Source organism: Peromyscus maniculatus, chromosome 15 (genome assembly GCF_049852395.1).
Source record: "Peromyscus maniculatus bairdii isolate BWxNUB_F1_BW_parent chromosome 15, HU_Pman_BW_mat_3.1, whole genome shotgun sequence".
Taxonomy (NCBI): domain Eukaryota; kingdom Metazoa; phylum Chordata; class Mammalia; order Rodentia; family Cricetidae; genus Peromyscus; species Peromyscus maniculatus.
In genome coordinates, this window is record NC_134866.1 from 65,491,990 (window position 1) to 65,518,524 (window position 26,535).

Genomic DNA, 26,535 nt, shown 5'->3' on the forward strand with positions numbered 1-26,535 from the left:
TGGTGGGACTGCGATGCTAACCTAGCTATAAAACATTCAATATACAGTCTTGCAAATGTGCTGAGGAAATGGAAGCACAGGACTTGTGGGGAAGAACAACCAATGTCTGGTCTAATTTGAGGCCCATGTCACACAAGGGAGACCATGCCCAACACTGCCTGGATGACCAGGAATTGAAGGCTGGATGGTGCAGAGACCTAGGATAGAAAAAATAATCAATTAAATGATTCTTTTTTTTCCATTCCTTTTTTCTTTATATTATTATTATTAAGAAATTCTCTATTTATTTTATATATCGACCTCAGATTTCCTCCTCTTCCCTCTCCTTTCCCCCAGCCTTCCCCCCAACCCTCCCATTCCCCCTCCTCCAAGTCAAGGCCTCCCATGGGGAGTCAGCAGAGCCTGGTACATTCAGTTGAGGCTGGTCCAAGCCCCTCCCTGCTGCACCAAGGCTGCATAAAGTGTCACACCTTAGGCACTGGACTCCAGAAAGCTTGCTCATGTACCAGGGACAGATCCTGATCCCCCTGCCTGGGGGTCCTGTAAACAGTTCAAGCTAAACAACTGTCTCAAGTATCAGGGGGCACAGTCCAGTCCCATGGTGCTCCACAGCTATTGGTCCACAGTTCATGGGTTTCCACTAGTGTGACTGGCCATCTCTGTATGTTTTCCCATCGTGATCTCAATGTCCCTTGATTATAGAATCCCTCCTGAACTGGTCTACTCTAGTAACCAGATTAGTGAATATCCTAACCGTCTTCATATAGCCTTCATCCAGTTACTGATGGAAGCAGATGCAGAGGTCCATGGCTGGGCCCCAGGCCGAGCTTCAGGAGTCCAATCAATAAAATTATTCTTAATGATAATCTTCCATAGTCATAGATTGGTGCTTAGTCCAATCTTCGTCAGAGGGGCTTTAGCTGGCAGCTGATGGGAGTAGATGCAGAGACTCATAATCAAATACTGCGTGGAAAGAGAGCCCAAATTAGAGATCTTCACCGTGTCCTTCCCATTGGAGCTCAGGGAACCTGGATGAAGAGGAGGAGGAAGGATTGTATGAGCCAGACAGGTCAAGGACAACCAGGAGAACATGGCCCACAGACATCACCTAAGCAGGGCTCATAGGGCTTCACAGAGACTGAAGTGGCAATCATGCACCCTGCATGGGTCTCTGTTAGGTCTCTGCATATGTTACTTTTTGTTATTGTGGGACTACTGACATTGGGAGTAGGGGTGCCTCTGACTATTTTGCCTGCCTTTGGGACCCTTTTCCTTCTACTGGGTTGCCTCACCCATCCTTGATATGAGGATTTGTGCCTAGTCTTATTGTATCTTGTTAAACCAAGTTAGGTTGATACCCTTGGGAAGCCTGCTCTCTCCTGGAGGGAAAAAGAGGAGGAATGGGGAATGGATCTGGGAGAGAGGAGAAACTGTGGTCTGGATGTACTGAAAGCAAATAAAATAAAATAAATAAATATATGAAATATGTAATTATAAATATATCAAGATATTACATACAGCAAAAACTCATAATGACTTGTTCCTTAATTGTTGATACTATATACACATATATTTGTGTATAACTATAATTTGCTGAGCCCACTTGTTGTTGTGTGTATGTGTATGGGTCTAGAGATGGCCACTTAGGATTGAATAGTCACTTCTCCCTTCCTCTACAATGTTCACTGAGCCTCAGGCATAGTGACTGTGTTGTAGATGTATCAATTGAGACTGTACACTCTTTGGTCAGTTGTACTCTATACTTTGACCAACTGTCCACTTTTGTAATGGCCTTTGTTTACAGAAGAAAGAAGCTTTGATATGGAACAAGAACTAAACTTAAATGTGATTATAAATATCTAAATAGTTTAATAAAGTATCAGTAGTGGGTTCTCCTTTAGACACCATGACTGCACCATCCATAGGGATTTGGCCGAATTTACTATTCCAGACATGGATTCTTCCCTACTGAGTCTCACTTAGCAAAACACTTCACCTTCCTTAAAGGCTCAGCCCAAATATCAACTCAGTGAGAAAATTTATAGACTGCCATGAATATGTAAGTGATTCACTTCTGCCTTCCCACAGCTCTTTGCTTAATATTACACATTTATAAATTGTTATACTAAGTGGGTCTATATCTGTGTTGAAAAAAATACAATAATATTGAATGGCAAAGAAAAAGCAGAATATGGGGCCTCACTGAAAGGAATAAGTGGCTTGAGTGTATGTCCTTGGGTATATTATATTGGCTTCACTCTTTGCTCTGTTTCCCTATTCATCCATTTACTGTCCTATGTGATGTGAATGCTCTACTTCTACTGTATCCTATTGGTATAATGGAGTGATACCTCTGAACCTGTGAGCCTAGACAAATAGTTCCTTTCTTTAAGTCATTCTGTGATAATTAGGGAACAATAATGTAAAGAGTAACTCCTAAAGTATTACGATAGACAAGGTACTGTGCATATATCTAGTATTCTGATTTTGCTTCCATTTCATATACACCAAGTAATGGGATAGATGGATTGCATGTTAATTTTATTGTAATTTTTGAGGAACCACCTTACCCTTTGGTTGCTGTGCTTTTTTTCATCATAATTGATTGGATTATGCCTTTAAACATAAGCCAAAAATGTTCTGTTCAGGTATTTGGCACAGTAATGAGAAAAGTAACTATTATAGACAGGTGGCACCAGGGATACTGCTGGTACCAACTGTCTAGATTACTGGTGCTAATCTAGGCTAGGTTAACCTGGTGACTGCCTGGCTCATAGGTGTTTGGAACTAGTTTATAAAAATATACAGGCTAGAGAAGTCCTAGACTACTATAAAAAGAGCCAATCAACTATTTGTAATATTGTATGAAAGATTAGAATGCTGAAATAAATACTAAATCCAGGCTCATGAGTTTTCAGAGAGAACTGTTAAGTAGTTAGGGATCAGAGTTCTGGGATGCAATCAAGGATGAACTATTCCCTCATTTTTGATTTGGACCCTACCTCTCATTCTCTAGCAGCATTAGGAAGGAAATTATAACCTTTGGCCTACCTTTAAATTTAATATATTGTGTGAAAAGCTGGAGTTATCATGGCTTCATAGAAGCTCATCAGTGGAAAGCTACCTTCTCTTGGACAAGAGTATGGAATTTGGGTTCTCCTTTGGCCTTGAGTGGAGAAATGGCATTCTGACATCTAAAGATTAGAACATTGCTTACTATTGTCTCCCTTTTAACCATTAACTCCACTAGGCCCATCAATGTCCTGGCAGGGGGACCAACCCTCACAAGTGCTGGTTTAAATGAATACATACTAAGGTGATGGGAGGGAAAATTACCCATTTAGGGAGACTTCCCCAAAGCCTCTCCTTCATATGGCTCCTTATACTGTTTCAATCATCCCAATAATAAATAACCCTGCCCACTTTTATTTTTAACACAAAAAAGCATAACTTTTCTTTTTCCTTCCTTCTGTCACAATTTTGGATACTGGCCCAAAGCCTAGGCCTCTTTTTCCTCTTACCAGTGGTTTTCTCTCTGTTTCCTGGAGACAATTACCCATCTTCCACTTCCAGCAGCTGAAAAAAAATCAATAAAATGATTCCTAGTGATATTCTGTACTCATAGATCAATGTCTTGTCCAGTAGTCATCAGAGAGGCTTCCTCTGAAAGCAGATGGGAGCAGATGCAGAGACCCTTAGCCAGACTTTATTCAAAGAGTACCTAATTGGAGGTCTCCAGTGAATGTGAGTGGAAGAATCTGAGCTGCCATTGAGATGTGTAAAATGACTGATTACACCAAAGGAGTCTTTTGGTGAGATGTAACCAACAATTAAGCTCAGGTTTCCCAGGAGTAGGGTATCCAGAAACAAAATATTGGCCTCTGTGAAACAAGAAATGCAAGTTATAATACCAAGAATTTTATGTGAGTAAATTGAAGTAGATTTCTTATAATAAAAATCAAGAATAAATCATAACATTTCTAGCATAGTTAAAGACATGTTTCAATTTGACTCTCCAAATTATTTCTTTTAGTTTATGCTTTCTATTTTATTTTTAATTTCATATGTTCATTGAATTACTTAAATTTAGGTTTTATGTCAGCCATATTCCCATTGCTGTAGCAATATAGCTAAGAAAATAGGCTTACAAAAAAGAAATTGTCAAAGTTTTACTGGCCTTAGTCCACATACTCCAGAAAGTAGCCTTATTTGGAAATGGGTCTGCAAAAGTGTAAAATGGTGTGAGACTGGGTTAAAGTGTGATCCTCATCCAGTGGCTCTGGTGTTTATTTAAAAATGGCTGATAAAGAAAAAGAGGGTAAGGGCACGTGCCGCAAGGGCAAAGTTATAGTTCTAGGTCTGCAACAAAGTCATCAAAGATTGGGGGTCAGCACCAGAAACAAGAGCCAGTGCTGGAATTTCCATGGGATTCCAAAGGTAGTTAGTTAGTATATTCATCTTAAGATGTGGGTTTCAGACCTTCAGTTTTTAGAATTGTGGGGTAGCATATTCTGTTGTGATGAGGTACACTATTGTGGTACTTTGCAATGGTTAGATATAAACATCAACACATGGACCTAGATCAAATATTTTCTCCTGACATTTAATTATTATTTTATGATGTTTAGTTAAAAATAATAATAAATAGCACTTTTTCTATAATTTTCTGATAAAAAATAATTAGGCATAATGAGTAGAGTGCTAAGCTAGTAATCAGGAAGCCAAATTTCTGTGTTAGCTACATTTGTTCCATCAGTGTTACCTGTGAAAATACACTTGACTACCGGTGAGCTGAAGGGCCTATATATTCCTGATAAAGATGATATGGACCTATTATTTAAATAAGTTGGTTTCAGTATTAAAAGAGGCTATAATAGTCAAATTATTTGGAAAGTAAAGCATGTATAATCACAACGAAATACTTTAATGCACATTCTTCTGCTCTTCTCAGACATAATAGTAATTAATTATTTTGCTTCTGTGACAGAATTCATTTAACAGTAGTCACAACAGATTTTATGCTATTTATGATCATTTATGCTTCTTCAATTGTATAAACAATAAACATATCTCACATATCACTATATCCAGTTATAATGCTTTCATTATCTCTGAAAATTTAATTTACATTTTTATGCATTTATTGCCATATCCAGTTTGGAACTTGTAAGCTTTTTCCTTTAAACCTGCATTAAACTCCACATATCACAGAAAAATCTCTTCACATATCAGATCTCAACCCCTGGCTTTAACCCTGTGCCCTCTTCTTTTTACTTCCAATGTGCACATTTCCGCCAGGCTTGTCTTATACATCTCTCGAGTAATATTCAACTACTTATCTTTTCCCTGTGATGAAAATTTTACATTGAGTCTATCATTCTTAGCAATTATATTCCTAAAACATTCAATATAGGTTTTATTCTATCTTCCACTCTCCAAACAGAGCTCTCATTTGTACACTTCCAGTTTTGCTATATTGACATATCTTATCCTTTTTACTATATTTATAGTTTCGGGATTTATTAAAAAGCATAGTAACATGCAGAACCTTCATGTGTTGATAACTGTGCACTGTACCTCTTAGGCAACATTTCAAAAGTCTTCTGTGTACTGCTAAGATGTTTTCTAATTCTATTTTTAAGGATGTTTACTAGATGATTCTATGAATATGACTTAAAAATTAGAAGAGTAATACTGTAAGTTAGATGTTTTTAGAATGCTAAAGGATCAGTGAATTGATGTCTGCTACTTATGAAGATATTTTCATCTTTATATACAACACACACACACACACACACACACACACACACACACACACACTATCACCTAGTAAATAGAGGACTGACCTTTAGATTTTTCAAGGTATATTTTATCTTATGTATGACTGCAGGGTACAGAGTGATGGAATACCTGGAGAACTTTGATCAGATATTTTATACTGTTATTCCATCCACACACAATATTCAGTTCATGCTTGGCCTTTGCACATGATCCAAACATTTCTCTTTTCTATATTGTTTAAGGCTTGAAGTATGGTTTTCATTTATAGTGATGCTTGTTATGATGATGAAAAAATCTTTCCCATATATCATTATTTCCACATTTCTTATTCTCAATGGCTTTTCTTTCTTTCAAAACTCTGTTGTTCTCAATTGATACCAGTAAATTTAGTTTAAAAACAAAAGTCTTGAGAAACACCACAAATCTTTCACAAGGCAAGCAGAGCAGAGACTGCTAGAAAAGAAAAGTGATATAGTGAGATATCAGAAATTAATATCTTACGAATTATCTAGCTGTAGGAATATCCCTTTAGAAAGGTCACTTCCTTATTAAATTGTTTGCTATTTGAAAAAAATCAACTTAGAGATTCAGGGTATGGTCTGGAAGGCAGATATCATTAGGAAGATAAATGAGTATAATCTTTTCTTCCTCCTCTTTAAATCACCAGAAAGTAGCAAGCAATGTATCAGTTTAGAAATAGAAGCAAAAACTCACTTCTGAAATTCGGTCCTTTGCATACTAGAATTGCTTACCCAGTCAAGTTACCAGCAAGATGTCTAGGCTGAAATTAAACTCAGAATTTCTTAAAGTGAGTGTGAGCGTTCTCTTTTGACATCTTACTTATTTCCTTAATTCAAACCCAACAGCCACCTAGCCCATTAAACTGATTAGTTTTTCTTGAATATACTTATGTAATTCATCTGTATAGTTTCTCATTAACTTCTGAAATAGAAATCTGATTTGTAGTTTAAGCATACTCAGTCCTGCTTTTCATATTATCATGTTTGCTTTGTAGTGCCAACTACTGTAAAATTGCACCTGCTTCTCTGTGTGAGGAAAGATTTTTCTAACTTATAAGGAATTGTTATGTGAATGGCAGGAGAGCCTGCAGAGTCCTGAAGAGGATTCCATTCCTTGCAGAAATAAAAGGTTAGCCATGTTAACTAAAAGACATAACTTTAAAAATATTATCTTTTCCTTCATACTTCTGTGTTATAGATTTACTAATAATTCACAAAATAGAAGTCCTTAAATTTTCCTCAAAAGAGCATTATTTAGATATTGTGTATGTTAGTGCACGTTTGTGTGTGTGTGTGTGTGTGTGTGTGTGTGTGTGTGTTTGGTATATGTGTATGTGTGGTGTATATAAGTTTGTACATATGCAAGTGAGTGTAAGTGTGTGTGTGTGTGTGTGTGTGTGTGTGTGTGTGTGTGTGTGTGTGTTTGGTATTTGTGTATGTGTGGTGTATATAAGTTTGTACATATGCAAGTGAGTGTAAGTGTGTGTGTGTGTGTGTGTGTGTGTGTGTGTGTGTGTGTGTGTGTGTGAATGCATGTGGAGGCCAGATCTTGACATCAAGGTTCTTGCTCAGTTATTGCTTCCTTTTTTGGAGACATGGTCTATTACTGAATTTTGAGGTCACTGATTGGATAATCTGGACAATGAGAAAGCTGTGGGATGCTGCTTGATTTGGCTTCCCCAGAGCTGGGTTGAAGGAAGGAGTAGCTATGGGAAGGTTTCTTGGTTTGTTTTGTTTTGTTTGTTTTGTTTTGTTGTTTTGAGACATGGCTTGTCTGTGTATGGTGCCTGTCCTGGATCTCATTCTATAGACCAGGCTGGCCTTGAACTCACAGAGATCTGCCTGCCTCTGTCTCTAGAGTGCTGTGATTAAAGGCGTGCACCACTGCCTCCTGGCCAGGTTTATTGTTTTTTTTTTATTTGTTTGTTTTTGTTTGTTCATCCTTTAGAAAATGTTCAAATTGACCTTAGTTCACACTTTTGTAGCAGCACTTTCTAGCTGAGCAATATCTACATTTCCAATATTTGTATTTTAATGTTTTTTAAGACTAAGCACCTCCTCTTGTATTAAGGCTGTCTAGGTGAACTAGTACGAGGAATAGGGTCCTAAAAGCCAGTAAAAGAGTCAGAGAAAGCCCCTTTTCCTGCTGCCAAGAGCCCCATAATAGGTCCAAGCTACATGACTGTAACATGTATGCAGAGTGCCAGAGTCAGTCCCACTTAGGCTCCCTGGTTGTCGATTCAGTCTCTGTAAGCCCCAGTTAGCTTAGGCTATCAGAGTGTGTGAGCCTTCCCATGTGTCTTTGGTCCCTCTGGTTCCTCCTCTCCTTTCTCTTCTTCTTCCTCCTCCTCCTTTTCCTCCTCTCCCTCCAACTCCTCCTCCTCAGGATTCCTGAACTCTGTCTAATGTTTGGCTGTGGATTTCTGCATCTGCCTCCATCAGTTTCTTTATGCTGCCTCTCTGAATACAATTAGGCCAGGCACCAATCTGCTCACAGGAGATGGCCAGTCCAGGCTATTTATTTGCTATTGCTAGAAGTCTAAGCTGGGCTCCTCCTCATAGACTTCTGGGAGATTCCCCTGGGCTAGGATCCTACCTAACCCCCGAATAAACCACCCAACAGACTGAGTAAGGCATCACACCATAGGGAAGGGGGTCTAAAATGTCAGTTCATGTACCCAGGATAAATCCTGATCCCACTGCCAGGGACCCACAAACACATCAAGCCATGCAACTTTTACTCACATTCAGAGGGCCTAGTGAGGCCCCATGCAGGCTCCCTAGCAGTCAGTCCAGAGTCTATGAGCTCCCACTAGCTTGGGTCAGATATCTCTGTGGTTTTTCTCATCATGATCCTGACCCTCCTTGCTCTTATAATCCTTCCTCCCTCTCTTCAACCAAACTCCAGAATCATGGCCAAGTGCTTGGCTGTGGGTCTCTTCTGCATCTGCTTCTATCATTCAGTAGATCTAGGTTCCATGATGACAATTAGGGTAGACACCAATCTGAGAGCAGGAGAAGACTAGTTCAAGCACCCTCTCCACCACGGCTATGAGTCTTAGCTGGAGACAATCTTGTGAGTTCCTGGGGTTTTCCTTAGCTACAGATTACTCTCCCTCCTTGTCTCTCCTCCAACTCAGTTATCTTGAACCCACATATTCCCACCTCCCATCCCACCCCTCTATTTCCCCCTCCCAATTTACCAAGGAGATATTAACCTTTTCCCCTTCCTGGGGTGATCCAATGTGTGTCCCTCTTAGTGTCATCCTCATTTCCTAGCTTCTCTGGGGTTGTGGACTGCAACCTGGTTATCCTTTATTTTGCATCTAATATTCACTTATGAGTGAGTACATACCTTATTTGTCTTTTGGGTCTAGGTTACCTCATTCAGGATGGTTTTTTTTTTTTTCTACTTTGATCCATTTGCCTGCAAATTTCATGATGACATTGTTTTTTACTGCTGCATAATACTCCATCATGCAAATGTACCACATTTTCTTTATTCACTCTTCAGTTGAAGGGCATCTAGGTTGTTATTCCAGGTTCTGGTTATTAGGAATAATGCTACTGTGAACATGGCTGAGCAAATGTTTTTGTGGTGTAATTGAGCATCTTTTGGGTATATGCCCAGGAGTGGTATTGAGGTAAGTTGATTCCTGATTTTCTGAGATAATGCCATATTGAGTTTCAAAGTGGCTATACAAAACTGCATTTTCATAAGCAATGGAGGAGTGTTCCTCTTTCTCTACATCCTCTCCAACAAAATCTGTCATCAGTGTTTTTAATTTTAGCCATTCTGACTGGTATAAGATGGTATCTCATAGTCGTTTTGATTTGCATTTCCCTGATGACTGAGGATGTTGAACATATCCTTAAATGTATTTCGGCCATTTGAGATTCATCTGTTGAGAATTCTGTTTAGGTTGGTAGTCCATTTTTAAATTGGACTATTTGATATTTTGCTATCTAGTTTCTTGAGTTCTTTATATATTTTGTAAATCAGCCCTCTATCAGATATGGGGTTGGTAAACATCTTTTCTCATTCTATAGGTTTCCTTTTTGTCGTATTGACAATGTCCTTCACCTTACAGAAGCTTTTCAGTTTCAAGAGGTCCCATTTATTAATTGTTGTTCTCAGTGTCTATCCTACTGGTGTTCTATTTAGGAAGCGGTCTCCCGTGCCAATGAATTCAAGGTTACTTCCCACTTTCTCTTCTATGAGGTTCAATGTAAATGGATTTATGTTGAGGTTTTTGATCCATTTGGACTTGGTTGTGCATGGTGGTAGATATGGATCTATTTGCATTCTTCTTCATGTAGATATCCAGTTATGCCAGAATCATTTGTTGAAGATGCCTTCTTTTTTTTCATTGTATAATGTTGGCTTCTTTGTCAAAAATCAGGTGTTTGTAGGTGTCTGGATTAATGTCAGGTTCTTCAATTTGACTCCATTGATCAATGTGTCTGCTTATATGACATTACCAAGCTGTTTTTATTATTATAGCTCTATAGTAGAGCTTGAAGTCAGGCATGGTGATGCCTCCAGATGATCCTTTATTGTATAGGATTCTTGTGGCTATCCTGGCCTTTTTGTTTTTCCATATGAAGGTGAGCATTGTTCTTTCAAGGTCTGTGAAGAATTGCATTGGGATTTTGTTTGGGATTGCATTAAATCTGTAAATTGCTTTTGCTAAGATTGTCATTTTTACTGTGTTGATCCTACCCATCCAAGAACATGGAAGATCTTTCCATTTTCTGATATCTTTTTCAAATTCTTTCTTTAAAGGCTGCTGCCCAGTCTCTGGGGCTCCAATGGTTAGAGGAGGGGCACTGAATGGAGATGGCCACTAGGGTCAAGGGGCTAGGAGATTTGGGCTGAACCTTCAGGAGATAAGAACCTTACTTGTTCCCAATCAAAGTAGTACCAAAACCAATAAAAGGTCCAGGCTTTATTGTTTTCACCCAGGGTCCATGGGAAAGTCTCACAACGAGCTGAGGATTCTAATCTGAGGGATATCAAATAAATCTAAGCACACTGAGTTCTTTAGTCCAGGGAATTTATTCTTCTAAGTCAATTCTATCTACACAGTTTCTTTTCTGTTCTCATTCTTAGCTCCTCTTGGTCCCTCCTGCTTTCAGTGCCTTCTGCTGTTCTCTCATCTCTATCTAGTTCTTTCCATCTCTGTCCTCATCTTTGTTCTTCTAAATCCATTTTCATGAGTGCTCTCAGAGAACCAGGATAGATACTCAAGAAGTAATTCTTTGACAAAGCAATTCAAGGCTTAAAGTTTTCAGGGTCACAGAGAGAGGTGATAAGGATCCACACATAAAGCAATAAATGTCAGCTTCCAATTACAACCCAAAGGGGAGTGACTAAAGGGGAGTTTTCTGGTAGGGTCAACTAAAGGCTAAGATCAATTAGAGAGTCTAGGAATAGCACCTGGCTCTGGAGGAATTAAAACTTAATTTGCACAAGAAAGAAGCTTGGCACCTATTGCCTGCCTGGCCTTGACAATCTCTTTGGGTCAGTGGGAAGTAACTACATTAACTCAGTAACTAGCAAGTGACTAAACCATCATCCCAGGAATGTGAGCAGTAAACCTCTTAAGTTAGGGTTTTGTGTAAATAACCCTGGGTGAAGGTAAGGAGTTTAGGATTTAACTGTTAGTGGTTATTCTCTCTTATCTGTAAGTGAGATGAGCTAATGTTTATCTACATGCAGTTTTGTCCTTGGAAAAAGGTTTCTTTGCTGAAATACTTTTGTCCAGAGAATGGCCCTGGCCAGATATATATTAATAAAAAAAAAATAAACACAGCTGGGGACAGTTATCTAATTACCCCAAATGTATAGGGAAAGTTGTGCCCAAGATTGAGATGCAACTGTGAGATTACATATACACATAACATGGAAATGCACGGTAAATGGGGAGAATCAGGCTGTTATTGCACAAGAAGTTTACAACAAGAGGCAGCCAGTTCATTCAAAAGGCAGTAATTCCATAACGCCTTGTGTGATGGTTTCCTCTAACAGAAACCTTAGTTCTGGTAGGTTGACCTTCTGAACTCTAGTTGTCACAGCTGTATACTCTCACAGACTTTTGCTACCAATGGCTCTCAATAGTGTAGGGTGGGTGTATAAAAAAATGATATATTTTCTATGTCATCTAAAACATTGAAAACTTCTACATCTACTGGTTAAGTGATATATGTGTGAATTAACTAATATAATTTTCTTATATAAATTTTTAACAAAATGTCTTATAGCCAAATATTGAGGAATATCATGCTTAAAATTTGGCATTTAATTAGTTACTGGGTCAATAAATGGTGCAGATAAACTGATATAGCTGCTCAGAGTGTGTGATGGTTTAGGAGAGAAATTAAAAATGTGAGTTTCTTCAGTTTGAGATACAAAAAGGACAACAGATGTTATCTGTTATCTCTTCCATCCAAGGGAGATAAGTATATTTAGAAAATACAAGGTTTTGGAATAGGATAGACTTGGTAAAAAGTACAGATAAAAAGCAAAGGAAATGAGATAAGGGAGTAGAGGCTGGTTTATTATTTCAAAAACACTCACTGAAGAAAGAAGTTTCCAAGAACACTGCATTTATCCTCTAGTCTAAGCACTACAGGATGGAGAGAGGGATGTCTCTTACTCAGGAGAATGAGAGAAAATGAAGTCTGTTCCTTGGGCTTGAATTCTAGCAGCTGGCCTCACTCAATAACACCTTCTGTCCAGAAAAGCTGTTCAGTCTTCTGTGCGGTCAATATGTATGCACTGAAGGCATGTTGACCATGTTAGCCATGTGACTAAGAGAATGACTTCTTCACATCTTCTTCAAACTTGTGCATCAGAACAGAAGATGAGATTCCACATTCAAGGGCACAGAGTAGAAAACCTAGTTTTAGACTTTGTGTTAGAGCTCGATATAAAATATATAAGGGTATTTCTGAAGAGACTGGAGTACAGATGGGCTGAATATAGAGCAGTGCTCACAAGCAGGGCCTCTAGACCAGTGGTTCTCAACCTGAGGGTTGGGACCCCTGTGGCAAACCTCTATCTCCAAAAATATTTACATTGTGAAACACAGCAGCAGCAAAATTACAGTTATGAAATAGAAATTAAGATAATTTCATTATTGGAGGTTCCCACAACATGAGGAACTGTATTAAATGGTTGCAACATTAGGGAGGTTGAGAACTACTGCTCTAGACCACCTCCAGCATCATTTAGAGAGTTGTTATCTGGAAGTACAGACTGAGATTGTCATCTTGGCTACACACCCATGTCGCATTCAGACACCAGCATGCATATTGTCATACATGGTGAAATACCCACTGTGCTCAGATGTCAGCATGGGCATTGCCATACTTGGTCACATATCTATTTACACTTGAAATGTCATAATGCACATCATCATCCTTGGGTACTTATCTACAATCTGTTGAGAAAATGTAACCCATGCAGTTGTGAGACTCAGATGTTGCCGAGCTTATAGTTTAACTTAATGACCAAGGGATTAACTCCTTTAGGTTCTTTAAAACCTCATATAGCACAACTATCACTGTACAGTACTAACAGGTAAACCTTGATGCTGGCCGTTTCACCAGACAGAGTCTTGGACCTCAATGACACAGACTGATATTTCAGCCTTGCTTCATTGTGAAATTCTGAATGGGCCTCATTGTAAATATGAAACCATGAAGCTCATTCATGCTATTAGATTCAGGCATAGATTAGCTCATCATAAATCTAGGTAGTCACAAGACTGTTTCCATGGATACTACTCCAAACCCAAATAGTATAGGATGGAGCAAGACCCCACACTCTTACAAGGAAAAGTAACAAACATGGGACTTTGATATATAACTCATTACCAGGTTAGTGAAATTTGGTAATAGGACTATCTTAAAATCTACATTCCCCTGGCCTGCTATAGAATAAGCATCTGGAGCATCCCTGGGACCAGAGGGGAAAAAAACATACAAGCTCAAGGTTTTTTTGTTTGTATTTAAGCAAATATCACCTGTGGACTAACAGTAGTAGTGGACAATGAGTCCACTATGATAATAGGCACCACATAGCAGCATTGGTATTTCCTCAGTGTGTTATATGATCTCAGATTTTGACATAGTCTGATATTGTGAGTGGCCATAGGGCTAGAATAGATGGAGCTAGCCTATCCATGATTTTTCTGTCCAGAGACAGGCAGACTCCTCCAGGGAGTGACTATAAACTGGTGACTCTAGGTATTGTTAGCCCTGGGTTTACCTTAGTCCCAGGAGGACAACTTTATGAACCTACTACTTGTCTTAGATATTGTTTCATACTGAGCAATGTCCTAACTAAAATAGGACACATCTAGACAGAGTCTGATGGATTTGAAACACCAGTTGCTATACTTTGTGCTCTTAAAAACATTATACATCAGAAACTTAATCCCTAATTTGAAAGTATTGGAATATGGAACCTAATAAAATGGTAATATTATAAAAGTATGCATTCATGGATGAATTACTATCATCAATTATTGAAGAGCAAGGCTGTTGCAAGTTCATTTTCTTCCTTCCATTCTCACTTTCTTAACCATTATGATTTGAGATGTTAAAATTATATGTGCTATATATATTATATATCACATTCATACTATATATTATATTATATAAATATATTTATATAAAATTCATATTGTTATATAACATACCATATTATATAAATTTACATAAATTATATAATTATTTAATATGTATTAAATTATATATAAAATCAAAAGTCCTTTACCAGAGGCTATTATCATATTTTTGGACTTTCCAGGCTCTAAAACCATAAGAAATAAACTTATCCTTTAAAATCTCTCTTATTAATATCCATCCTCTCATATTCTACAGCAACAACAGGAGACAGACTAAGAGTAGGCCCTATAACTCCACATGGATTTGGATTTGGGCAGTGTATTTTCTCTTTATGTAAAATAAAAACATATGGTATACATATGTATATGTATACAAGGCCAAACCTTGTATATGCATATATAGTCTTTAATATAACGTGCTCAGCCCATGTGATTTTACTTGTATGTGTGCTTGCAGAGCTAGCTAGTTTTGATTTGAAGGATATGTTGTCAGATATTCAAGTAGTTGTATATGTTTGTTTATTAGTTACATTTCATTGGAATATAATTTAGCTATCCTTTACCCTAAGATGGTGACCGTCTTTGATGGACTCTTAGTCATTTTTCTGTAGTTGTGAAGAGACACCATGAATAAAGGAAATTTTATAAAAGAAAGCATTTAACTGGGGACTTCTTTACTGTATCAGAGGGTCAGTCCACTATCATGGTGGGGAACATGGCAACATGCAGGCAGGCATGATGCTAGAAAATAGACTGAGAGCTACATCCTGATTGATAGGCAGGAACAGAGAGAGAGAGAGAGAGCTGGGGAGAGGGAGAGACAGAAAGAGACAGTAAAGGAGAGACAGAGAGAAACAGAGATACACACAGATAGAGAGAGAAAGAGAGAGAGAGAGAGAGAGAGAGAGAGAGACTGGGCCTAGCTTGGGCTTTTGAAACTTCAAATCCCACCCCCAGTGACACCTCCTCTAGCAAGGATGAAAGACCCCCGAAGGTAGTCTTCCCTCTGGAGAGACCCTCGCCCAGAGATCACACCGAGACCACAAGTCAGATGCAAACAGCAAGAGGCTTTATTCAGGAACACGGGTACCCGGGGCAACACAGTCCCTCAAGAGGCTCAAGAGACTGGCACGCCGACGGGCTGGAGTGGAGGGTTTTTATAGGGTCTGGCAGCAGGAGCACGAGGAGCATGGTTTACAGGGTTCTGATTGGACGATTCAAATGAGGCCAGGTTCAAACTCAGGACAGCTCGTGGTTTTTCCCCCGAGCTCGACACGCCTGCTGACTTGGTTACAAGTTGTTTTTCTGACCTATAGTACCCTGTTCTGGGGCCAGGTGGCCAACCGTAGATACCTCTTTTGTTCCTGTGCCCATGTCCTCTAACTGAACTTTCCCCATGTTTTTTAGGCCTTACTCGAAATGGCGTTAGGCTAAGCTAGTATGCTGGGGTCTTTCATTCCCCCATTTTCTTATCTCAGGGAATGGAATCCTCCATTCATGGGGAAGAATAGGGATGTGGCTCCATTTCCACCTGGTTGAGTCGTTGGTATTGTTGGGTCAATACCAAGGTCTGAACAATAGAAACACGTTCCCTGATAAATTGGACAAGTCTGTTTAGGATGCAGGGCCCGAGCGTCAGAAGGAGCAATAAGATCAGAAGGGGCCCTATAAGGGTGGAGATGAGGGTAGTGAGCCATGGAGACTTTTGAAACCAATTTTTAAACCAGCCTTGTTGTTCTTTAAAAAATTTCTGTCTTTGTTTCAGTCTTTCTCTAAGTTTGGCCATACTATCTCTGACTATACCTGTATGGTCTGCATAAAAACAGCATTTTTCCTTCAAGGCAGCGCATAACCCTCCCTCCTGTAAGAATAGAATGTCTAGTCCTCTTCTGTTCTGGAGCACTACTTCAGAGAGGGAGGTTAAGGATTTTTCTAAGGCGCTTACTGATTCCTCTAGAGCCTGAATGTCCTGGTTCATGGCCGCTTGGAGCTGTCTGAATTGTTGGGTCTCCACTAGGGCGGTGGTGCCAGTCCCTATTCCGGCTGTTATTTCTCCCATAGTAAGCCCCCCCAGCAATAGGGCCAGAGTGAGAGACGCCGGCTCTCTCTTATACTGATAGGGTCTTATCTCAAAGTGTGGGTAAATCTCCTCTGGTGTATGGTAAACAATCTTTGGATATAACTCAATAAGCACACAAAAATCAGAAGTAGCATTGAGGGCTGAGACTGAAACGCAGGGGGTGAGCCCAGTATTACATGCCCAATAGGTACCATTAGGGCCAGTGACATAACCAGAGGCAGAGCTTATGGTCAGGGTTTGGTTACATAGGTGAGCGTGGGAAGAGGGAACGGCTCCCATGCATAATCCCCTACCTGACACTTCTGAGAGAGTGAGCTTATGTTGGGCTGTCCCTAGACATTGGCTCGGAGGGGAACTGTGTGTGTTAGTATAATTACCCTGTATTGCTATCCCCTCGTAGTAGGGAGGTTGGGAAACCAGACATAATCAACATTTTTGCGTTCTATTTGGGTAGGTTACATTTAGGGCCAGGTAAGCCCCTTTCAGTAGGTCCAGGAGCCGATCTCCGGTTCCTGGCCGGAGTGGCTTAGTGGTGGCTGGGGTTGCCGGAGTCGCACTTGGGCGAGTAGTTAGGTTAGGTCGAGGGGTAATCCTCGGGGGTGCTGGAGCAGGTAAAGAGGGGCGCTTTTGGTCAGAGAGAACCTGGTTGGGGCCTATAGAGGCGAAGGGCTCCTCAATTTTAAGTTTAATCATAAAGGTAAATCCCTGGTCCTGTCCTGTCATGAAAAATCTAAGTCCCCATGTTTTTTTTTAATCCAATCTTGTGCCGTCCCCCTTCCTTTCTGAGTAAAGGATATGTTTAGGGGGTTGCAGGTGAAGTTTATACAGGGGCCCTCCCCCTCCCAGTATGTACTAAGCTCGCCTGGGAAACCCCAACAATGTGCTCGGGTGAGTGGGCGCCATGTGCGGCTTTTTCCTTGGGTAGTTCTATTTACCCTAATGAGGTCCCAAGTGGATGAAGGCTTCCTTGGTATCCAGGCCACCCTCCAGGGCTTGCCGCAGATGCTCCAACTCTGCCTCCAGCCCACTTGGGGCATCGGCATGGGCTGCAGCATCAGGAGCAACCACAGGAGGAGCATGTATGCCTGGGGAGCTTAGGTCCTTGGCAGAGCTGGACGAGGTAAAGGACGGAGAGGACAGCGAGGACAAGGAGGAGGTGACTGAGGACAGAGAAACCAAAGCATTAGGCATTCTGGAATATACTGGCTTGGTCATACCATATGCCCCCATCCTACCCCATCCCCTGTACTGATGTCCAAAGGAGCAGAGTCCCATCCATACTTACATTCCTCTCTGCTTTCAACTTCCACCTCAACCTCAGAATCCTTGTCTTCCTCTGGGGCAGCCACAGATGTCAGCATATCTGGGGCTCCTGGTGTTTCCATGGTCAGCTTCCGCTTCCATGGCTGGATACAAGTGGTAATAGGTTCTGGTGCCCGAGAGACCACAGTGGTGCATGGTGAACTGTTCACAACCTTTTGCTGGGTTGGTGGTGCTAGGGCCACATTGGGGGACACAGCTGTCTCAAAGCTCTTGTAGGAGTAAAAGCTGTCTCGAATCAGGGCTGGGAGGTGTGGGGAGGTCTCTTTCTCATTTGCTGACACTGCAGGGGACCAGGGCCAGAAAGCAGAAAGGCGTTGGCGAGGGTGAGCACAGCCAAGGCTCCAGGGCACCCTCTGCTTGTACTTGTTGGCATAGTCGAACTTTTCCTTCACGTCATCCAGGCAGCGGCCAAGGCGGGCCTGCTCCTCCTTGCCTGTGTAGTCCTGGCTCAGCAGGATGTAGGCCCGCCAGTTGGCTGAGTCGAAGCCCCAGTGGCAGGTCCGGTTCTCCAGGGCCTTGTGCGAGTGTACCACGAACTTGTGCGGCGGGTACATGAGGCGGCAGTCGAGGCACTGGATGCAGGCGGCGCTAGGGCTGCTGTACAGCTCGGGCACCAGCAGCCCCTTGCACTTGCCAAAGCACTCGTGGTACACGTGGACGCTGCGCTCGCTGAGCTCCAGGCCCAGCACCAGGCTGGCCGCCAGCTCCTTCTTGCAAGGCGGCGGATAGGCGCCGCCGTAGAGCAGCGCGTTGCACAGGCGCTTGGCGTCCGTCTTGGTGATGAGCCCGCACGAGGGCGCGGAGAAGGGCAGGATGCCCATGACTTTGAGGATCTCCAGCTGGTCGGCGGTGCAGCGTGAGCAATAGATGTGCAGCTCATCGCAGACCGAGTTGATCTGCTGCAGTGAGAAGTCGCGCAGCACCGAGTTGAGGATCTGTGGCAGGCACACACGCTTCTCATCTCCCACTACGAAACAAGAGATGGTCTCCCCTTCCAGCACGGTCTCACAGCGCTCGGTGGAGCGATCCGACGGCATGAAGAAGGGCCCGGGTAGTACAGGCGGCGGCTCCTTTATCACAGCTTGGCACCCTTGGAAGGTTTTGAGGACTGCCGCACATCTGTCCACTCCTGCATGGTGTTCTGCAGGGCCTGGGTCTTCTCTTTATCCACTTGGACATAGTCTACCTTCTCATCCGATGTGACAGATGATGTGGATGGCTTGCGGTGAGGGCTCGGGGAGCCTGGCTGGAAGTCCAGGGCTAGGTAATCCACACTGCCAGTACTCTTCTTTGGAGCTGGGCTGTTGGTGCCACCGGGAATAGGGGATGAGGGACGTAGTTCTCCTCGCTGTCTCCCGAGTCTGTGCTGGTGGCGGCAGTACTGGGAGGAGCTGGAGTTAGTGGTGTGGTTGACCCTGGGCCAAGACTTGGTGAAGGGGAGCTCATCGATGGCAGTGTTGTTTCTCAGGTCCAGGGGTGTTGGCTTTGCTTTCCGGTCAGGCTTGAGGTTGCGATTGACCGGGGGTGGCTGGATCTCACTTCCTCGGCTGGGACCTCTATGGATAGGAAGGGCTGTGGATGGGTAGCCAAGCGGGTCAAAGTGATGGGGCCCTGGGCTCATGGGGATGTAGACACTTTGGGAATTGTCCCCTGCTCGTTCCATAGCCAGCAGGGTAGAAGAACCTGGGTTCATGGGCACATAGTTGTCATCAGAGCTGGCACTGTCTGATCGACCCACGATAGTCTTCCCTGGAGATTCAGCAGACCAACTGGCACTCTCTCCGCCTCGAGTTGGGTACTCATAGGTCTCACAGGAAGAAGCTCGGTGGAGTCGGCTGTTGTCCATTGCGGGGAGGGTATTGCGTCTGGGGATAGTAGCAGCTACAGATCTACTATGTTCGCTGATTGGAGGTCTTTGCTGAGGGCTGCCCCACCAAGGTGTTCCTGCCTGACTTGGCTTGGGGGGGCGGGGTGGGGGAGCTATGGCTGAATCTCCAGGAGTGGCCATTGTCATGGCATTGTGGTTTGTGTCCAGTGTGAATGTTCTAGGGATCTGGTAGGCTGAGAGAGGGGTGGTTGGAACATCCATATTGTCCACTAGGAGGTCTCCAAACTCCCGGCACAGGGTGTTGCTGGGTGTCTTGAAGGTGTACACATCCTCAGTATCTGTCACGGACCCTGTGAGGCTGCCCTTGGTGTGGCCATGTGAAGCCAGGCTACGGGGGAGGTCGTAAGTACTGTCTTTGAATTCTGTATTGTGTCGGCTTGGCTTGGGAAGGCTATAGAAGCCATGGACTTGACCGCTGACTCCATTGACACAGTGTCCATTGCCCTGGGCAAGTTTTTGCATGGCTGTATCACTCTTCTGCCGGGTGCCCTGAGAGAAGCTGGCACTCCTCGCATTTTCTGTCCTTCGGCTTATGCACTGGTGCAAGTAGAGATACTCCTGAGGTGCACTGGTGGACAAGGCAGGCTGGATGTGGCCTGACACAGGGGGCTCAAACGTGAACAGAGTGGGCTGGCTAGAGTGTGAAGGGGCAGAGGACTTCCTTTCTCGGAGCAGGTGCTGAGTGGAGCCGCTGACCTCAGCTGGAGAAGAGCGGGAACCGTGACTGGCTGAAGAAAGGTTTCTCAGGGAGTCTGTGCTCTCCTCAGCCTGATTGAAGCTGCAGATCTGGCAGATGCTCTGGACCCACTTATTCATGTCGGCCTCTGTCTCAGCCACCAGGTAAAAAGTACGCTCACTGGTCTTGATATCGAACACAAAACTATCCTGCAGCTCTTTCTTGTTGAAGGTCAGGCCTGCATCCACCTGCTCACACAAGTTCAGGTTGATGATCCGCAGGGGTTTCTTGGAGTGCTCGTTCTTGTAGTATTCCAGAACATCTGGGTTGCCACTCATCCAGCCGCTCCGCAGTATAAACCAGCGTTTCTTCCAGGCATAGCACCTCAACTTCTTCTCGGGAGGCGATTTCCTCAGCCAGCCGGTGCACACCACGTCGTCGCCGCCGCCGCTCATGTCGCCGGCTGACTGGAGCCCGCCGCCGGCTCACGCGGACAAGGGCGCGGGCGCGGGCTGCTGGGTAAGCCGGCTGCCGGTGCGCAGCCCCGGCGCCGCAGCAGGGGCCGCTGCGGGCGCAGCCGCCGGGGCCGCGGCCGGCACCGCAGCAGGGGCTGCCGCAGGCGCAGCCGCCGCGCTCGGAAAACCGCGGCCTGGCGGGCGGACCCGGTGGGGAAAGACCGGCGCAGCCCCGACCCTCCACCCGCGCGGGAGACGCGGACGGCCGGGGAGAACGGGGAGCGAGGAGGGGAGGCCCCCCCCCAGTGCCGCCCCGGACACCCGCGGCCGCAGGGATGGGAGGAGGCGAGGGGCGCACCGGCGCCCGCCGCCGCCGGAGCGGCGGAACATGGGGAGAGGAAACAACACGCTGGTGGAGGGGTTAGGAGGAACGGGGAGCGGGAGAGATCCGCTGATCCGGCTTCCTATTACTGTTTCTAGGAGGAGAACGGTTAAACAGAAAATACAGAACGACAGACAAACACAAATGAGACTAACACGCGCTGCGCGGCTTCGGTTCCAGACCGAAAGCAAAAACTCAGATGGGGACACACGGAGAGTTTGAATTCTCCGTCCCCTACTAGCACCACGTATCCTTCTGATACGGGGGTGGCCCCGAAGAACCGTGCCCCAGAGGGGACTTCAGACCGTGCCCCAGAGGGGACTTCAGAGACCCGTGGAACGTCTTCCAGGATCGCAGTGGCGAAGTCCGAGCTCGTCAGCTCCTTCAGCCCCACTGACTCCAGACCGATTCAGGCGCGCAAACAGACAACATTCAACATTCAGACAAACCGACAACACTCAGACAGGACAGAGATGACATACACCAAGGCCGGCCGGCTTACCTCCTGACAGTGGGTCGGTGGTCCCGAGGCGGGGGGTCTCTGATCCCGGACGAGCCCCCAAATGAAAGACCCCCGAAGGTAGTCTTCCCTCTGGAGAGACCCTCGCCCAGAGATCACACCGAGACCACAAGTCAGATGCAAACAGCAAGAGGCTTTATTCAGGAACACGGGTACCCGGGGCAACACAGTCCCTCAAGAGGCTCAAGAGACTGGCGCACCAACGGGCTGGAGTGGAGGGTTTTTATAGGGTCGGGCAGCAGGAGCACGAGGAGCATGGTTTACAGGGTTCTGATTGGACGATTCAAATGAGGCCAGGTTCAAACTCAGGACAGCTCGTGGTTTTTCCCCGAGCTTGACACGCCTGCTGACTTGGTGACAAGTTGTTTTTCTGACCTATAGTACCCTGTTCTGGGGCCAGGTGGCCGACCGTAGATACCTCTTTTGTTCCTGTGCCCATGTCCTCTAACTGAACTTTCCCCATGTTTTTTAGGCCTTACTCGAAATGGCATTAGGCTAAGCTAGTATGCTGGGGTCTTTCAAGGACACACCTTCTCCAAGACCACAGGTTCTAATTTTTCCAAATAGTCCATCAACTGGAGACTAAAAATGATATATATGAGCCTATGGGTTCCATTTTTATTCAAACCACCATATATGGTGAGTTTCACTTTTGTACACAAAAATGATGGATAATATTTTTGACACTGTTGTAATAAGTTTTATTGAAAAATATGTATTAATTATTGTCACTGTTGTTTTGTGCATTTTTCTTATACATCTTTGGATTGACTCTTCTGGAATTGTTTATTCTTTGTCCAACCCTGGGTGTGGTTATCATTCTCTTCAGGTTAAAATATTTCTTCCAATCCTATGTAGGAGTGGATTACTAGTCATTAATTCCTTTATTCTGGACTTAATCATAGAAACTTTTTCTTTCTTTCTAATTATGACTGATTCTTTTGATGCTTATAGTAGTCTGGGCTGGCGTTTGTGGTCTTTCATAATTTGTAGCACATTGATCCAAGCCATCTGACTTTTAAAATCACCACTGAAAATTCAATTGCTGTTTATAAGGGCCTGCCCTTCTATGTGACTAGACTTCCTCTCATTCAGCTTTAGGTATCCTTTGCCCTATATATTTAGCATTTTGACTGTTATTTGATATAAGGGGCTTCTTTTCTGGTCTTTTCTATTTGCTGTCCTATATGTCTCTTTACTTTGATAGACATCTGTTTTCTTAGCTCTCAAAATTTTTACTGTATGGGTTTGTTGAGAATCTTTTCTTTCCTTTTTTGATAGTACATTTCCTAAAACCAAGAAAAAATAACTATAGTTACATAAAAAGCAAACAAACAACAACAGCAGCAAAACCAGTAAACTAACCAAATAAAAGTACACACAAAAAGTCTGTAGAGTCCAATTTTATGTTAGTCAACTACTTCTGAACATTGCCTAGGCCTGTCCTGGAGAGGTTGAAAAACCTGGTGTCACTCTATTGGAGAAAACTGATTTCCATCTCCCAGCAGGTATATATGACAACTTAGTTGTTAACCCTTACACTATTGGCTAGGTTTTCATCCATTCACTTTTTAAAAGATAACAAAATAAATATATTAAGATAAAATAAAAATTATCACATGGAAGTTGGGGAAGACAATCCAGCAGAAAGAAAAGAGCCCAAGTGAAAGCACAAGAATCTGAGACCCACTCACGTGCACACTTAGGGATTCCATGAAAACACTAAACTAGAAGCCAGAAGACCCGGTAGAGACATTATGAATGCTGCTTCAGTCTCTGTGAGTTCATACATGGCTTCCTCATTTAGATTCAAGGGACCATGTTTTCTTCGTGTCCTCCACCCTCTCTAGCGCTTACTTTATTTCCACTCCCTCTTTTGTGGGTTTCCCTGAGCTCTGAGGGCAGGGTGGCTGTGGGTCTTTACATTTGTCTTGTTTGCTGAAGGAGGAAGCTTCTCTGATGTTAGTTTAACAAGACACTCATGTATGAATATAGCACAATACCATTAGGAGTCATTTTATCAATACATTTTTTTCTCTTTTTAATACAATGATATTTGGTTTTAACCTGGGTCTCTGGGCTATCCAGTCTCAGGTTCTTGATCATCCAAGCAGTGCTGGGTATTGGCCCATCTCATGGAGTGGGCCTTAAGTTAAATCAGTTATTGGTTTGTTACTCCCACAAACTTTGTACCACCATTGGCCTAATGTATCTTGAAAGTAGCACAGCATTGTCAATAAAGGGTTTGTGGTAGGATTGGTGGTTAGGTTTCTCTTTAGAGAACATGGAGTCTACCTTCATGTACCAAAGATGCTGAAACGTAGGGGTGAAGACGCTATAGGTACCAACTTGTTATGGCCATATTTAATGAGTTGTATAAGCATTATCTTCAAAATGGGACCTGCTGTCAGTTTGGAGAGAACAACCTATAATCTGGGCAATAGCCTAGGTTGTTTGTTGATTCCAGAATGGCTTCTTTGGCAAAAAACTCAGTTATATATAAACCAATCCCAATACCGGAAGCTTCATTTGTTGACAAGAGATGTCCATTTGGGGTTCTGTCTACCCATTATTTGGTGATTCCATTTAGATACTTTACATATATGTATCTATTTTAGGAAGTTTTAGCTGTATTAGGGTTCCATACCACCCCTTAAATGCCCCTTAATTTTGGCTGTCTCTTCCTACATTCCCTTCTATAACCCCTCTCCCTTCACTCCTTGATCCTCTCATTTCCATCACCTGCTTCCATGCATAGCGATCCATTCTATTTTCTGTTCTTAACAAGATCTACTTGTTCCCTTTAGTTCCTTACTCTATACCTACCCTCTATTTCTAAGGATTGTAGCTTGGTTGTTTCCAAGCTATTTCCAATTTCTGGCTATTATGAACAAAGCAACAGTTGCCCCTGGTCCCCTGGGTGTCCACACCCCAGAGGGGGTTACAGGTACCCCTTTCTAGCCTGCACTAGGGGGACCTGCTACCTTGTGGCCTGCTTCTATACCTGGACCAGACACCAAGAGAGACAATTACTGGTTGAGAGACTGTGGGACCACAAGGGGAAGGGAGGCAGTCCAGGGAGGGGAGGGGGCTGAACATGGGAGAGGGTGGCAGTTCGATGTACCTCATGGAACTTTCTCCAAAATTGATCACATACTAGGACAAAAGCAAGTCTGCACAAATATATGGAAACTGAAATGTCTGCCTGCATTCTATCTGGCCAGCATGGATTAAGGCTGGATATTAACAACAACAAAAGCAACAGAAAGCAAATGAGCACATAGAAGCTGAACAACATTCTACTGAATGAAAAATGGGTCAAGATAGAAACAAAGAAATTAAAGATTTTCTATAATTCAATGAAACTGAATACACAGCATACTGAAACTTATGGGACTTTATGAAAGCAGTTTTAAAAGGCAAGTTCATAGGACCTAGTATCTACACAGGAAAAAACAAACAATAACAACAACAAAAAAAACCAACCAAGCAAACAAACAAAAAACCTAGAGAGATATGCTACCAGCTTATCAGCACACCTGAAAATTCTAGAACAAAAAGAAGAAATAACATCCCAAAGGAGTAGATGGCAGGAAATAATCAAACTCAGAAATGAAATCATTAAAAAAAGAAACAAAGAGAACAATATAAAGAATCAATGAAACAGAAGTTCAGTCTTTGAGAAAAATCAATAAGACTGACAAACTTTATCTAAATTTGCTAAAAGACAGAGAAAGATTATCGAAATTAACATAATTAGTAATGAAAACGGGACATAGCAACACACACTGAGGCACATGCTTTAAAAACCATTACTCCAAAAAATTGGAGAATATAAAGATATGGATAATTTTCTCTATACATACTGCTTACCAAAGTTAAACCAAGATCAGATAAGTGATTTAAACAGACCTAGTGAAATAGAACCCATCACTAAATTCTCACAATGAAAAAAATACAAAAGAGAAAGAAAGAGAGAAAAGAAAGAAAAAGAAAACATCCTGGAGCCAGCTGGTTTTAGTGCAGAGGGCATTTTCTATTCCTTTGGCCCAGTTTTTTTTACCTTCCATATCTATGATCTATCTTTTTAACTTTTTAATAGTGTCCCAGAGTTCTTGTATGTTAAGTTCATTTTCAACACCATTTCCTTTGACTGAGTGATCTAATTTTCCATATTATGGTAAAGTTCTGAAATTCTTTTTTCTACTTGATATATTCTGTTGGGAGGGATTTCCATTGAGGGTTGCTTTTCTGAGTCATTCAATTAAAATTTTATTTTGTTTGGCCATTTTTTTCATAAATTCTATCTCTTTATTCTATTTTGACTCTTTTGATATCTTGAATTATTTTATTTGTTTTATGCAATTATTTTTATTGTTGCTGTCTTCATTCCAACATTTATTCATATATTTTTTCAATTTCTTGAACATATTTATGATTGCTCTTTTGAAACCATTGTCTTGTGCATCATCCAATTTGACTCTGTTAGGGAACATTGCTATGAAAATGCTAATTTTTAGAGGAGATACGTTGTTTCAATTATTCATGTTGGTTAGGTTTTTGTAATGATAACTTGGCATCTGGAAATAGCTCATTGGCAATGTTTCACAGTATGGATATCTGTCCCACCTTTGTTAAGTTGGCATTTGACTCTGTTTGATATTTCTCTAATTTGTCATATTATGAACCAATTGTGGTAGGAGTTCTGTCTTGGGCCCATTCCGCACTGATATGGGAATGGAGTAACAGAACTAGTCCCAGTTGAACTAAACCT

The 26,535-nt window shown here is 42.5% G+C and overlaps 1 pseudogene; it reads right to left on the reverse strand.

The window, feature by feature from the left end:
- Nucleotides 1–18,868: 18,868 nt before the first annotated feature.
- Nucleotides 18,869–20,859, reverse strand: LOC102914423 (GRB2-associated-binding protein 2 pseudogene; annotated as a pseudogene).
- Between the last annotated feature and the right edge of the window lie 5,676 nt (nucleotides 20,860–26,535).